The sequence below is a fragment of the Prionailurus viverrinus genome, chromosome D3, assembly GCF_022837055.1.
Source record: "Prionailurus viverrinus isolate Anna chromosome D3, UM_Priviv_1.0, whole genome shotgun sequence".
NCBI lineage: Eukaryota > Metazoa > Chordata > Mammalia > Carnivora > Felidae > Prionailurus > Prionailurus viverrinus.
In genome coordinates, this window is record NC_062572.1 from 71,275,915 (window position 1) to 71,291,629 (window position 15,715).

Consider the following 15,715-nt stretch of genomic DNA (forward strand, 5'->3'; position numbering starts at 1 on the left):
TTAGGATCTTAGTCAGGAAACAAGCAATGTGAAATGAAGAGGAGAAGTCTCTGGAGATCAACACACTCCATAGTCTGTTCCTGTCAGGGTCATCAAAAAAGACATGACTTAGAGAGGCACTAGATAAAACAATGCTTTACTCACATAGAGAAGGGACAAAGTAAGATCAGTTTCACCAGTGGGTATTGGTTGCTCATAGCCAGTGGGGCTCTTATTGCATCGTGTGGGAATATCTTTGTTTCTGACCCATTATATGCTCCTTTGTTGTGTGTAAGCATGTGCATCATATAGCACCTGGCCAATTCCACTACTATGTCCCACCAGGAATGGGGTCCTTCACCTGCTGCACAAGATGGGTGCTTGCAAACCATCACCCTGCTAAGGAAAAACATATAGGTTTATTAAGCATAACACTAGGAATGGAGTCACTGGGTCATATGGGAACCCTATGTTTGACTATTTGAAGAAATTGTTTTCCCGAGGGGCTTCACTGTTTTTTATTTCCACCAGTAGTGTGTGCAGATTCTAATGTCTCCAATCCCTCAATAACACTTATGATCTGTCTTTTGGCTTATAGCCATGCTAGTGTGTGTGAAGTGGTATCACACTGTGGGTTTGATTTGCATTTCCCTAATGGCTAATGATATTGAGCATATTTCCATGTGTATATTGGCCATTTTAATATTTTCTTTGGAGAAATATCACACCCTTTGCCTATTTTTCATTGTGTTAAATACTTGCCTGCAATAGTTCTATAAATATTCTAGATACATCCCTTATTAGATATGGGATTTGCAAACATTTTCTTCCATTCTGTCAATTAAGTCCTCACTTTCTTTTTATTTTTATTATTTTTAAAAAATTTTCAAATGTTTTATTTATTTTTGAGAGAGCAGGGAAGGGGCAGAGAGAGAGGGATACACAGAATCTGAAGCAGACTACAGGCTCTGAGCTATCAGCACAGAGCCCGATGTGGGGCTCAAACCCATGAACCATGAGATCATGACCTGAGCTGAAGTCGGACGCTCAGCCTCCTGAGCCACCCAGGTGCCCCAAATCTTCACTTTCTTGATGGTGTTCTTTGAAGCACAAATGTTTTTAATCTTCAACCAACAAAACTAAAAGCCTACTGAATGGAGAAGATATTTGCAATTGACATATCTAATAAAGGGTTAGTATCCAAAATATATAAAGAACTTATACAACTTAACACCAAAATAACAAATAGTCCAATTAAAAATGGGCAGAAGACATGAACAGACGTTTCTCCAAAGAAGACATACAAACGGCCAAGAAACACCTGAAAAGATTCTCAACATCATTCATCATCAGAGAAATGCAGTCAAAACCCCAATATCATCGTACACCTGTCAGAATGGCTAAAATCAAAAACTCAAAAAACAACGAATGTTGGCAAGGATATGGAGAAAAATGAACCTATGCACTGCTGGTGGGAATGCGAACTGGTGTAACCGCTGTGGAAGACAGTATGGAGGTTCCTCAAAAAAATTAAAAATAGAACTACCCTATGATCCAGTAATCATACTACTGGGTATTTACTCAAAGAATACGAAAACACTAGTTTGAAGGGGTGTATGCACTGCTGTTTACTGCAGCATTATTTACAATAGTCAGCTATGGAAGCAGCCCAAATGTCCATCAATAGATGAATGGAAAAAGAAGATGGAGTTTATGTATATACAATGGAATATTATTCAGCCATAAAAAAGAATGAAATCTTGCTATTTGCAATGACGTAGATGGAGCTACAGAGTATAATGCTAAATGAAAAAAGCCAGTCGAGAAAGACAAATACCATATGATTTCACTCATGTGTGGAATTTAAGAAACAAAACAAATGAACAGAGGAAAAGAAAAAAGAGACAAACCAAAAAACAGACTCTTAGCTGTAGAGAACAAACAGATAGTTACCAGAGGGGAGGTGGGTGGAGGGATGGGAAAGGAAAAACAAAGTTTTTAATTTTTATGATATCTAGTTTATCTATTTTTTCTTTTGTTACTTGTGCTTTTGATGTCATATCTAAAAAACTACTGCCTGATCCAAGGTTACAGAGATTCACACCTATGTTGTCTTCAAAAAGTTTTAGAGTTTAAGCTCTTTCATTTAGGTTTTTGGTCCATTCTGAGTTAAAAAATCCATTTTGAGTTTTCTATATGGTGTGAGGTAGGGGGTCCAACTTCATTCATATTTATATGGATATACAATTGTCCCAGCAATGTTTGTTGACTATTCTTTCCTCAACGAATAGTTATGGCATCCTTGTCAGAAATCAATTGACAAGAAACATGAGGGTTCATTTCTGGACTCTCGACTCTATTCTACTGATCTACACATCTATCCTTATGCCAGTACCATATTCTATATGTCTTGAGGACTGTAGCTTTGTAGTAAGTTTTAAATTCAGGAAGTGTGAGTCTCTTTATTCTTTAAAGAATAAAGTATTTAAAATATTTAAATTATTGTTTAAAAATATTGTTTTAGCTCTTCTGGATTCATTAAATTTTCCTAAAATTTTATGATCAGCTTGTCTAATTTTTCGAAGGGGTCAGCCTGGGATTTTGATAGGGGTTGTTTGAATCTGTAGATCAGTTTGGGAGTAGTACTGCCATAGTAGCAACATCAAGTCTTCCAATTTACACACACGAGATGTCACCTTTTCCTCTTAACAGGAGCCCTGACTGCAGATCCAGTTGGGCTAGGCTGGGTCTAGGAATTGGGGGCAGCCTGGACAAGTTTCTAGAGTCTAGGGTGCAGGTCATTAACACCCTTTCCTCCCTTACTCCTACCACCTCCAAGTCCCCTCCCCTCCTACCTTTGAATTGTCACCATTACCACCACAATCAGTAGCAGGTATGAGGCCTTTCACTTCCATGAAACCAGAGGGTTAGTTGTCTTCAAGTTTCGAGGCCTCTGATACCAGCAGCTACCCCATAGAGGGACGATCCCACAAACCATAGTAACTAGTGAGGACTGCTTTAAGGTGTGGCATTCGGGTGGCCCCGGACTCCCCACTCCCTGAGGAGGATGGTTGTGATTGTGTTTGCTCCTGCCAGAGTGGGCAGTGTCACCATGGGAACCGAGGACGCCAAAACTAGCTATTTTCTCTGGACTCTGAGAAGCTGAGTGTCTGCGCTGTTCTCTCCTTCCAGGCCAGCCTCCCTGGATATTATACCCTTCTGCCCGGAAGGCCAACTAATTCCTAGTACATCTTTCCTTTGGAAAGGCTGAAGGTCTAAATACAACTCCAATTTATACAGTGAATTGTATGATAGGTATAAAGGTATGGCTCGCTCTCATCTGGCTCCAAGAGTGCATAGTTCGGCTCTTTTAGCAGTTCGGGAAGAGTTTTGTTATCTGGCTATTTACTGTACAGGCTGAAAATGGGGGTGAGAGGGCTAGAGTGCCCTCTCGGAAGAGGCTGGGGACAGCGGAGGTGATGGTGGCGGTCACGGTGCACCCGCCGTCCCGTCCCCCCACCCAGTCCCAGGGCAGCCGCAGCTCTGCCTGCCCTTTGCCTGGTCCCCTCCGCCGCCGGTGGGTGCTTTCCCCACGGTGGTATCCGCAGGAGGGGCCCCAACCAGAGACCATAGGTGTTCCAAGAACGCCGCATCTCGCAAACGAACCGACCTGAAATCGAGTCCTGTGTGGGGTCGGTGGGCCTTTTCCGGGTTTGTCCAACCTCTGAACCTGCTTCTCCAAGGCTGGATTTCCATAATAAAAATCCCTCATCCCCAGGCGGTCGGGTGCACCCGGAGCTGGCGGGGCCTCAGCTCGGCGACAGGAAACCCAGGCTGTCCCCGAGGCTGGCACTGTCCCTGCAGACGCTGCCCACGGCCAGGGTGGCTCCCAGCAGACCCAGGGTCACGGTGGAAGGCTGCGCGCCTTCCTAGGCCGTGGTCCGCAGCAGACCATCGGCAGGCTTTCTATGGAGAGTTTAGCTAAGCTACTCCAAGGTATTGCCATCCCCACCCCACCCCCATCCATTCTGTTTGGCCAAGGGGCTTGCAAGGGCCTCGAACTGACACTAGCCCCCTCCTGCAAGCGCAGGCCCAAGATAGCAGCCACAGAGTCACAAGCAAAGGCAAATTCCAGATATGACTTCCCCAACAGCCCTTGTGGTCAACAATCTCACCTGCCTCCCCAAGCCTTACTCACTACTTAGATAAGACCTCCTGGGACTTACCAAAACCCCACTCTTTGGTTTGAATTGATCAGTTCAGCCTGGGAACCCCAAAGCACTTCACCCAGGGACCCTAATTAAAGGCATGTGGCCCAGGTCCCACCTCCCCATCTGCACTTTGCCTTGATCTCTCCACCCCTGGAGGAAAGCGGGGTACTTCCCTCAGGACCTGTGAGTAATACACTTCTGTATTGCAATTTGTCTTGAGGTCTGTTGTTGAAATAGGGTTGGGGAGCAGGGGGCTCACTGTCCAGCACCCTGTGCTCCACTTAACAATGTTAATTTTACGAAGTCCTAGCACAGTGGCATGAGATGGGAGCCCATGGCCAAGCCACTTTTAACCCCCTCAAGGACTCAACCCTCTGCCGCCATGTGGTGAGAAGATCACAGAGACCAAACCCAGCCAGCTCAGGTCTGGGGACAGGTGGCACAAGAAGATCTCTGGATGGGAACCGGTTTGACCTCTTGGAGGCCAGGAAGTATATCACGGACCTCAGGGGACTGTGGCACAACGGGGAGCAAAACACGGAGAAAACCCGCCTCCTCATAGGCTGGCATCTGCAGCCCTTCAGGAATCTGGCTCTTTGGAGCAGGGAACCTGAGGCTGTTTCCTCTGGGATATGACAGCCCCAACCCCTGTCCTCCCTACTATGTGGGGGCCCTGAGTACTAGGATAGGAGGGGGGGAATCCCTTCACGAAGTGGGACGCCTTGCTGGAGCCTGCTCTGGATAACTGCTGTTCTCTGCCAGGCATCGCCTTTCATACCACAACCGAATTAAATTTCTCACTCTTTGCTGACTTGTTTTTTCTAGCACTGTGATGTGACTTTCTCCCCCTGCGGTGTTTCCTGGCTTACTCCTCTTTCTTCTCCTGATGATTTAGGGAGATGAAACAAGCGCTCACTTTGGCAGGACATATACTAAAATAGGAAAATAAAGGTTTGCAGTTTTCAGAACGCTTATGGCAGGCTGCCATGTTATGTCTTTGTTTCGTGCTGTTTTAAAAACTGTTATTGTTCTAATATTCTTTTGATCTCAAGCAAAGCAGGGAATTCCGTGAAAAGAAAACGAAGAACAAAAATAAAATCATTCTTGTGTGATTTCTTTGAAATAGTTTGGGATGGTTTTTACGTTACTTCATATGGGCTGCTATTGTTTGCATTTCAAAACACGAACGCAGCTATAAAATGTTTTGTTTGTTCTTAAATGTATTATTCGATGTCATCCTATACGAATTTACAATATACATGCTTATATTTGCTCATGATACAAAAGATTTCGAGAAATCTTCGTAATACTACAAAGAAGTGTAACAAATAGAAAGCTTACGTTTTCGTTTGAACCGATGTTTTCCTTCAATCAAACAAAAATAGGAGAAGAGGGAAGTCACTGATTTTTTTTTCTTTTGCTCTGCTGTTTCCTTTTCATGTTTAAAGTTAGCTTTCACTGAACACAGTATCACATTCACACATTCCCTGTTTCTTGGCACCACTGCCAGAGGAAGACAGCGATATTTACAACTATTATCAAAGTCAGAAAGCAGGGAGGTGGAGACAGCTGTTAACCAAAGCCTCTCAGAGCTCAGGCAGATTCTATTTCCTTCACTAATGACTATTACTATCCAGCCTGTGCTGCCATAAGGGTCCCACTGTAGCCCTTCTAGATTCCCTCTATTAAGAGAAACAGGCTTTTACTGGAGGCAGGTGCCCTGGTGAGGTAGGAAGTCCCAGTGCCGAGGAAACAGGAGCCCCTCCTCCACTTACTGGCTTCAGCACAGGAGGAGAATGGGAAAATGCCTGCGCCAAGAAGCTTCATTTTCACAGCTTTTTTTTTTTTTTTAACTATAGTATCATTTTTGATGGAGGCAAAGGAGCCCTGGTGTTACTGGAAAAGACAAACTTCTTCAGCACAAGTTTTCACTGGTAGGATGGTGATGTTGGCCATGCATCTTCCTTCCATGTGTTAAGCTAGGAAACCCAAGAAGGCATAACCAGGACAGCTGATGCTGCAGACACAGAGCCCCCAAGGACCTGTGATAGAACCTCATAGATATCATAGGATCATCATCAGTCTGAATCCAGGTCATTGGGGTTGTCAGAGCCAAACTCCTGCACATCTGAAGGATATTTGCTTCACACCTCTGGTCTGCCATTGCCTTTTTCCTTTTCCCTGAGGCTGTCCTATTCATCAGAGCCTCTGGAATCTTCATCTCTGGCACCGTTTGCCTCCTGTGGGCACCCACTGTGCCAATTTTCCTCACTGTTCTCATCATTTTCATCTTCGTAAATGTCCTGTGGTTGCTGGCCATCACTCACCAGCTCCCACTTCTGGCTGTCGTGCTGCACGGAGGAATTCCTCGCTCCATTCTGGAGTGGCCATCTCCAAGTGGTAACTGTCATACACAGTTATCCTTCTGTTCCTCCTGGTGCCCAGCTCTTGATCCATCTGTCCTTGGATACAGTCAACTGCTCACAGATCAACTCTATGCAATTGCAGAGGATTACATCTGAGTCAGATGTTTTCCAGGAGCCATTGGAGGTGACTCCCTACTTATGGACCAGGTCAACAGCTGGAAGCATGCAACCTTAGCGGCGTCTGGGTTTCCCATGCATCATCAGATTCCAGGCCACTGGAGGGAATCTCTGGGATCAGTGTCTAGAGATCACCCAGCAGTGGCCTTCCAGCCAGATCTCCTGAGGCAAAGCATAGAGGTTGTGCCGGATGTGCCCCTGGGTGCCTAGAATAGGGCAGGGTGGTTTACAGGAGTGTCTGGACTGGATGGCTCCTCTTGGGAGTGCACTGGGGCCACCACCCGCAAGATGTTATTCTCCACTGCTCTCTCCAGATCTTTGTGGGCATCTTTTGGGCCATTCCTGGACTGCAGGGTTCCAAGGTCTTCACAAGTAAAGACAAGAGCTTTGCAGGCTCCCCACTGCACTCTGGCTTCACACAGGGTACACCTGTCCTGTCTGCCTCCAGGGCAGCTGTCACCAAGCCTCTTATTGCTGTAGTATTTTAAGATTACACTTGACCCTTGAACAACGGGGATTTGAACTGCACCAGTTAGCCCACTTAAACACGATTAAAAATAAATACAATATAGGATATAACATAGTATAGTATAAATACAGTATAGTATTTAGTCTTCCATATGATTTTCTTTTCCCTAACCTACTTTGTTATAAGAATACAATATAGAATACACATGACATACAAAATATATGTTAACCAACTGTTTATGTTATCCATAAGGCTTCTGGTCAATAACAGGCTATTGGTAGTTAAGTTTTGGGGGAATCAAAACTTACATGTGGATTTTCGACTTCACACAGGATCGATGCTGCTAATCACCATGTTGTTCAAGAGTCAACCATTCTTACAACTCTTCCTTAACAAGGTAAGTGATTTTAATTTCAGCACTGAACAAGCAGCTGCCTCAATCCATCAGGGGGAATCTTTGGGCCTGACCCGTACTTTTAGGGTGTTCGGAACATGTTAACAATTTCACTATTTGTCAGGGCAAGCAACACAAGTACCAGGTTAAAACCTGTGTGGGTTATGTAAAACAACACAAATAAGAACTGCAAAGCTTTACCCAATGGCTGAGCAGAGCAGCCACCAGCCTGCGTATTACCTAAAAACTAGATCTAGTCCCTAACTACATGCTGAGATCCTGCAGACTCTTTGCTAGCTGGCTTTAGATATGTCCGCCTGTCCGGAAGTGGGAACAATGTAGGCGCTTCTTGCTAGGAGGGCAGTAGGAACTTGAGCTTTTCTTCTGGCCTTGGAGAGGAAAAAAGGGCCCCTGTAATCTGTTCTCCTCTCCTTAATAAACTGAAATTTTAAAATAAGTAATTTTTCTTTTTCTTACTTATTTTTTAAATTTATTTATTTATTTATCTATTTATTTATTTGGAGAGAGAGAGAGAGCACGAGCAGGAGGAGAGAGAGAGAGAGAGAGAGAGAGAGTGAGAATCTCAAGCAGGCTCTGAGCTCAGCACCTAGCTGGACAGGGGGCTGTATCCCACAGCCCTGGGATCATGACCTGAACCAAAATCAAATCAGTTGCTCAACCAACTGAGTCACCCCCGCGCCCCTCATTTGTTTTTCTTGTGATTAGGTTCACTCTCCCTTAGTTACGTCTGAAAATCATTGTCAGCATCTCTTGTCTAGTTTGTCAGCCCCACCTCTCTAGTTGCTGTATATCTGGGCCTTACAAGACCACATCTTTGTCTCACAGATGTCCCAGGGTCTTCTTTACTGACCACTTTCTGAGAGGGCAGACAAACCCTGCCCAACTAGACCCCAACTCACATTTCATTTTCCTTGCTTTTTACCAACCCTCCCTACATATCAGTATATGAGCTGTACTCACACTGAAAGTAACACTGAAAATCCTTGTTGTGTCCCGAAAACTGCTACACTATCCCAATGACAAACTAAATTAGCTTATTAATTTATTGAGAGAGAGAGAGAGAGAGAAAACACACAAGTGGGGGAGGGGCAGAGAGAAGGAGAGACAGAATCCCAAGCAGGCTCCATACCATCAGAACAGAGCCCAACGTGGGGCTCAAACCACGAGATCATGACCTGAGCTGAGATCAAGAGTCGGACACTTAACCGACTGCACCACCCAAGCGCCCCTGTTTTTTTTTAGTCCACTTATTTTAGTTTACATGAGATAAAATTCATTCCTTTCCTGTACAGTTCCATGAATTTTTACAAATGCACGGTAATATGTACACAGCCACCATAATCAAGATACAGAACTGTCTCATCACCTCCCAGAAATTTCCCTGGTGCTACCCCATTGTAGTCAACCTCTCCCCCCATCTTTACCACCTGGAAGGTGTGAGATCTGTTTTCTACTGCTATAATTTTGCCTTTTCCAAAATGTCATATAGAAGGAACCCTTTACTTAGGCCTCTTTCCCTTGGATGGATGTTTTGTGAAATTCCAAGTTGTTGCATTTATCAGGTTTTTTTTTTAACTTTTTTTTTTTTTTTTTTTTTTGAGACAGAGAGAGACAGAGCATGAACGGGGGAGGGGCAGAGAGAGAGGGAGACACAGAATCCGAAGCAGGCTCCAGGCTCTGGACCATCAGCCCAGAGCCTGATGCGGGGCTCGAACTCACGGACCACAAGATCGTGACCTGAGCCGAAGTCGGACGCTCAACCGACTGAGCCACCCAGGCGCCCCTGTTCTTCTTTTTAATTGCGCTAGATTTGTATAGGTGTACCGTGTTTCATCTTTCTATTGAAAGGCCTTAGGTTTTGGTAGTTATGAATAAAGCCACTGCAAATATTTGCTTACAGTTTTTTGTGTGTGAACATAAATTTTCATTTTTCTGGAGTAGATACCTATGAGGGATTGCAGGGTGATATGATAAGAGTATGTTTAACTTTTTTAAACTGCCAAGCTTTTCCAAGGCGGCTGTACCAGTTTCACCAACAATGTATTTTATTTTATCTCCCTGTTTTTTTTTAAAGAAGCAATTTTGTTGAGGTAAAATTCACAAGTCACAGAATTTACCCATCTAAAATGTACAATTCAATGGTTTTTAGTATAATCACATAATTGTGCAAAGATTACCACAATCACTTGAGGACATTTTTATGAGCTCAAAAAAGAAACTTTGTACCCATTAGTAGACACTCCTCATTTCTCCCCAACTTCTCCAGCCCCAGGCAGTCAAAATCGACTTTTTGTTTCTGTAGATTTGCTTAGACTAGACATTTCATATTTATGGAATCATATAATATTAGCATTTTGTGACTGGTTTCTTAGCATAATTTCAAGATTCATTCTTGTGGTAGCATATATCAGTATTTCATTCCTTTTTATGGCCAAATAATATCCCAGTGTTTGGATATAACACATTTCATCCATCCATTTGTTGATGGACATTTGGGTTGGATTTCCACTTTTTTGGCAATTATGAATAATGCTTATGAACATGCGTGGATGAGCTTTTGCACGGACGCGTGTTTTCATTACTATTGGGAATTACTACCTGGGAATGGAATCGCTGGATGATACGATAACTCTATATTTAATCATTCAATGAACTGCAAGGCTGTTTTCCAAAGCGGCTGCATCATTTTACATTCCCACCAGTAATGCCTGGGATAACTGTGACCACCTGGGTCTTCCATTGCGCCACACACAATGCAGGGGCTAAGCCAGTGTCTCCGTGATTGCATAAGTGTGGATGGAGTAGTGTCTGGAGTATTGTACTGGCTAGGCAGAAACAAAGGAATATAGGATGCTTACAGCAACAGTCTACAGCGGAATGCAGAACCTAGTGATATTCTATGGTGAGCAGCATTCCCTTGGTCATCTACACAACTGCAGTCCTTCCAGCCCTCCATCCTTCCTCCAATGTCCAGGTCTGCAGGGTGGGTTCAGCCAGGCTGCTAGCAGGTCACATAAAGTGGTGGTGGACAGCCGGGAGAAGACTGAGAGACAAAGGCATGACTCCCACAGCTCCATAGCCCACGCTCCACGAGATGAAAAACTAGTTCCATATCTCAAGCTGGTTAATGGCCAGCTCCGTGCCCAGATCATCTGCTTCCCAGCCCTGTGTCTCCTTTGGGACATACACACCCCATCACAAGGCGACAGCCTTCCCGGGTGTCAATGTCATGGAGACTGAAGGGCCTTTGAGACCACAAATGATGGTTTTCCAGAGAGATCATTTATCTATGAAAGCTGACTCATGGGGGTTATTTCTTGGTGGTGGGTTAAGTGGTGAACTCATCTGTCAAATCTTACTAGCTGCTCCTATGGCATCAACTGCTGGACAAGAGGGGTAGTTCCTGAGGCTAGTGATGTAGGCAGGAGCCAGGCCAGCAGTAGAATTTTGTGTCATTCCAAGGAACCTGGGCTTTCCTTTGAAGATGACAGCCACGAAGGCAACTTTGTCCGGGAAGCATGGAGTCCTGCCACAATCACCCAGATCACCCCCTGACCATATGTCTCAAACCATTCCTAATCTGGTTCCCCTCCTGAGAGCTGGACTCTAAATTTGACCCTATTTTTCTAAGCAATAACAAATCTGATTGTGGTGATTCATAAGACAATATTGCCAATTCCAAATCTGTCCTGAACATATGTGGGGCAGTCCAGGTGAAAGGGCAGGATAGCTAATGGGACAGATAATCCACACATTCCGTTCTGGGGGTGAAATAGTTTAGCAATAGAATTTACAGGTATAGTGGATGCTGTATTGCGCCCTGTTGCCATTGAGAGACATATTCGCCAGCTGCAGGTAACGTTGCTAGGAAATTCACCAAGAGGCTTTATTGAGAATCTTAAGCAGACACCAGAAAAAAATGTTTGTGAAAAACAGTGCTAAAAGCAAACGAATTGAAGCCAGGGACATTTAGTTGTACTGAATGATTCACTGATTGACTGATTAATTGATCAGAGCTAGAAGATTTATTCCAAATATAAATCTGGGGCGCGTGGGTGGCTCAGTCGGGTAAGCATCCCACTTAGGCTGAGGTCATGATCTCACTGTTTGTGAGTTCTAGACCCTCGTCAGGCTCTCTGCTGACAGCTCAGAGCCTGGAGCCTGCTCCGGATTCTGTGTCTCCCTCTCTCTCTGCCCCTCCCCCACTTGTGCTCTGTCTCTCCCTGTCCCTCTCAAAAATAAATAAACATTAAAAAAATAAAATATAAATCCTATAGGATAGGATACCAGTTACACAGTAATCAGGAGGCAGAATTTAATGGGCAAAATCCTGTACAGAGTGGGGAGATTGATCTTTATGGGAGGATCACTGCTTTCTCCTTGGGTGTAGGCAGGAGGAGGAAAGGAGGCTCAGCATTTCCAGGTTTTCCTCTGAAAGTCTGAAGAAGTCTACGCATGTCCTACATACATCTATAGTATCTTTGAAATCTAAATTCAAGACAATTTATGAGCTTGAAGGGGTTAGATTTACTCTGGAGGTGAGATTGAAATGATAATGCTGTCTGCACACAGCCTGTTCTTTCTATATATTTGGGTGTGTCTCAAACTGCATAGTTGGATTGTGTGTGTGTGTGTGTGTGTGTGTGTGTGTGTGTGTGTGTGTTTATCTGAGAATCTTTCTGTCATATTGAGGATCAAATACATTTACTTACCTTGTTATAGTTTGCAAATCAATATAAAAACTTAGTGAAAGATTCAGGGCTTAAGGAGCACTAAACCCATGCCTAGATTTGGGTTGATTTAGGCAGGGCATTGCTGGGGTGGTGAGGAGGCAGAAGGTATACACCAGAGGACTGGGCATTAGAACTGGTAAGTGACTAAGCCACGTGAAAATTATATATAGATTTTAGAGGCCATTAGGGTGTAATGACAAAGGGACAGAGGAATTGTTTTGGGGTGCTGGAACTTCTCTGGATCCTGATCGTGATGGAATTTATACAAATCAATACATGTGTTAAACCTGTAAGAAGTCAGTTTTACTGTATTTTAATTCAAAAAATAGGAATTTACAATTTAACCCCGAAATAAGTAAACTTCCTATGTCTTCCCAAAGTGACATTTCTTTCTTTTTTTTTTTTTAATTTTTTTTAATGTTTATTTATTTTTGAGACAGAGAGAGACAGAGCATGAACGGGGGAGGGGCAGAGAGAGAGGGAGACACAGAATCGGAAACAGGCTCCAGGCTCTGAGCCATCAGCCCAGGGCCCGACGCGGGGCTCGAACTCACGGACAGCGAGATCGTGACCTGGCTGAAGTCAGACGCTTAACCGACTGCGCCACCCAGGTGCCCCAAGTGACATTTGTTTCTTAACCAAAGTCTGATTTCTCTGTGATGTCTCTTCAGATGTCAGTGTTTTACCTATAATTAAAAATGGCAAAGTTTATAAATCTTTCCAAGATTAATATCTGATGCTGCAGCTGTCACAAGATTTGGTATTTATGGTGAGCACTGGGAACACTGATAACAAACTTCTAAAAATAACCAAGGGGGGACTGTAGGTTGGGGTTAGGGTTGGATTGGAGTTGGGATTCTGTGAGGTTTGAGTGACATACATAGTAAATGGGTGGGGAGGGAACCTTGAGCAGAGGTATTTACACAGAATTCAGGGAATGGTCCATGCTCTAGCCATGTTATCCCCAGGAGCAGGACCTCCAGCTATTTGCTTCTGACAGGTGGAATAATGAGAGTTTTGATTTTATGCCCTACACTCTTCCGTGTTGTTCAGATTTGCAGCAAAAAACATGTGCTCGTTTTATAAAAGAAAAAGCAAGTGCTGAGAAAGAAGACAGTGAAGTTTATGAAGATAAGCTAAAAAGTAACTAAAACTAAACTTTTTGGTCTATCTTTGGAAACTTTCCCAACAGGTCTGAATTTGCCGCTGGTTTCCCTGTGGCCTCAGGAAGAACGCTGCTGCCCTGCCATCTAGTGGCGACATGGCAGTGGCGCCTTCCAACCAGCGTTTCAGCAAAGCAAACATTTGCTTTACCGACTTTGAAGAAGACAGCAACTATACGTTGTTCTGACTAAAACTTTGATTTGCCGAAGCCTTATGGATACCAAACACAGGTCAAGCATTCTTTTTTATGGTAAAAATCTCATCCTTTTGGCATCATCAAGGAACAAAACTTCTCCACTCAAAGCTTAACTCTTAAGGACCTACATAAAAATTAAATGAACACTCTCACCATTTTTTAAACCGAATATATTGAACAAAACAACGTTTCTTTTAGAGCTCATGGTTTAAAAAAATAAAACAAGGGGCGCCTGGGTGGCTCAGTCAGTTGAACTGTCCGGCGGCTCAGGTCATGATCTCGCGGTCTGTGAGTTCGAGCCCCGTGTCAGGCTCTGTGCTGACAGCTCAGAGCCTGGAGCCTGTTTTGGATTCTGTGTCTCCCTCTCAATCTGCTTCTCCCCCACTCATGCTCTCTCTCTCTCTCTCTCTCTCTCTCTCTCTCTCTCTCAAAAATAAGTAAACATTAAAAAACAAAACAAAACAATATCACCGGGAAGAGCCCGGTTTCGTCGTAATGAATCAGTAAATCCAGAGCCCGGTGTAGCAGTATATCCTATATTGGTTTGCTAGGCCCACTGTAACAAAGTGCCACAGAGTGGGTGGCGTAAATGACAGAAGTTTGTTGTCTCACAGTTCTGGGGGATGGAAGTCCAAGACCAAGGTGCTGGCAGCATTGGTACCTTCTGAGGGCTGTGAGGGAAGGATCTGTCCCACGCTTCCTTCTCTTTGGCTTGTGCTCCCCCTGCGTCTTTACCGTGTCTTCCCTTCATCTGTATCTCTGTGTCCAAATATCCCCTTTTAATAAAGACATCAGGCATATTGGATTAGTACCCACCTATTGGCCTCAGTTTAACTTGATTAGCCCTTTAAAGACCCCATTTCCAAATGAGGTCACATTCTGAGGTAGTGGTGGTTAGGACTTCAACATCCGAATTGGGGGAGGGGTCCGTGCACAGTTGAACTCCGATTTGGCCTTCGATGAGCTGAATCACCAGTCTATTTTGATGAACAATAAGCATGAGGCAGTCAGTACAGAGAAGGGTGCTGTTACCATTCCATAGCTGCCATGGATGGAAGGGCATAACCAAGAGCTGGGCCAGACCCATGGAGCCTGATGGATGGTGGGGATTGTTGCTCCGACAGGCAATGGGGCAGGTAGTGTGGAAATGCATCGTGTGAAGTGGGGCAGGGAGCTGGACCCAGGCATTAAGGGGAAGTGCATGGTCTCGCAGTGGGGTATAGGGACCCATGTCCGGCAGAGAAGAAAATGGGCCACTGTAGGTCCTGGGAGCAGCTTCACTGAGGTGTGATGAGGGAAGAGCTGAGCCACTCACCTGCAGAATGTGCATGGAACTGCTAAGCTGTGGACAGGGGAAGGATTGAGCTTTGCTGCTGTAGGCACCACCGTGGCATGGGCACATCTGAGCTGGCATGATTGTGTTGCTTCCTATGAGTGCGGCTAGGCTCTGGGGAGTTGCTTGCGGCTCAGAACCCTTCTAGGCAGCCTCCATTTCCCTCAAACGTCAATAGCTACTGGGAGGATAAATCTGTGCTTGGGTTTGTCCCCTCTGCTATAACAGTAATTTAACATCATGTGAGAGATTTCTGATGTAATTCAACCATTTCCTAAATTATCTGGGAAGTTTATTTGGAGGTCTGGGAGATATAGTAACTCCTGGGAATGTTCTAATGAGGTCTGATCAATCTTTGATGTAAAGATCTAAAATATTATGAGCATCTTTGAAATACATGAATTATTATTAATTTAGCTTTAAGGCTTACACAAGACGTAGAAGCATACTCTGTTTGCTTGGTCATATCTACACAGATAGAATTTTCCAAAATGTGGAAATCACCTCATTATATAGATTTGGACATCATAATGACAGTTAATAAAATGAAATTCTAATGGAGTTTTCATTAAAAACATTTGTTTAATGTTAATTTATTTTTGAGAGAGAGAGAGAGAGAGAGCATGAGCAGGGGAGGGGCAGAGAGAGAGAGAGAGGGAGACACAGAAATTG

The 15,715-nt window shown here is 44.2% G+C and overlaps 1 pseudogene; it reads right to left on the minus strand.

The window, feature by feature from the left end:
* Positions 1-6,268: 6,268 nt before the first annotated feature.
* Positions 6,269-15,124, minus strand: LOC125148668 (probable RNA polymerase II nuclear localization protein SLC7A6OS; annotated as a pseudogene).
* Positions 15,125-15,715: the final 591 nt, after the last annotated feature.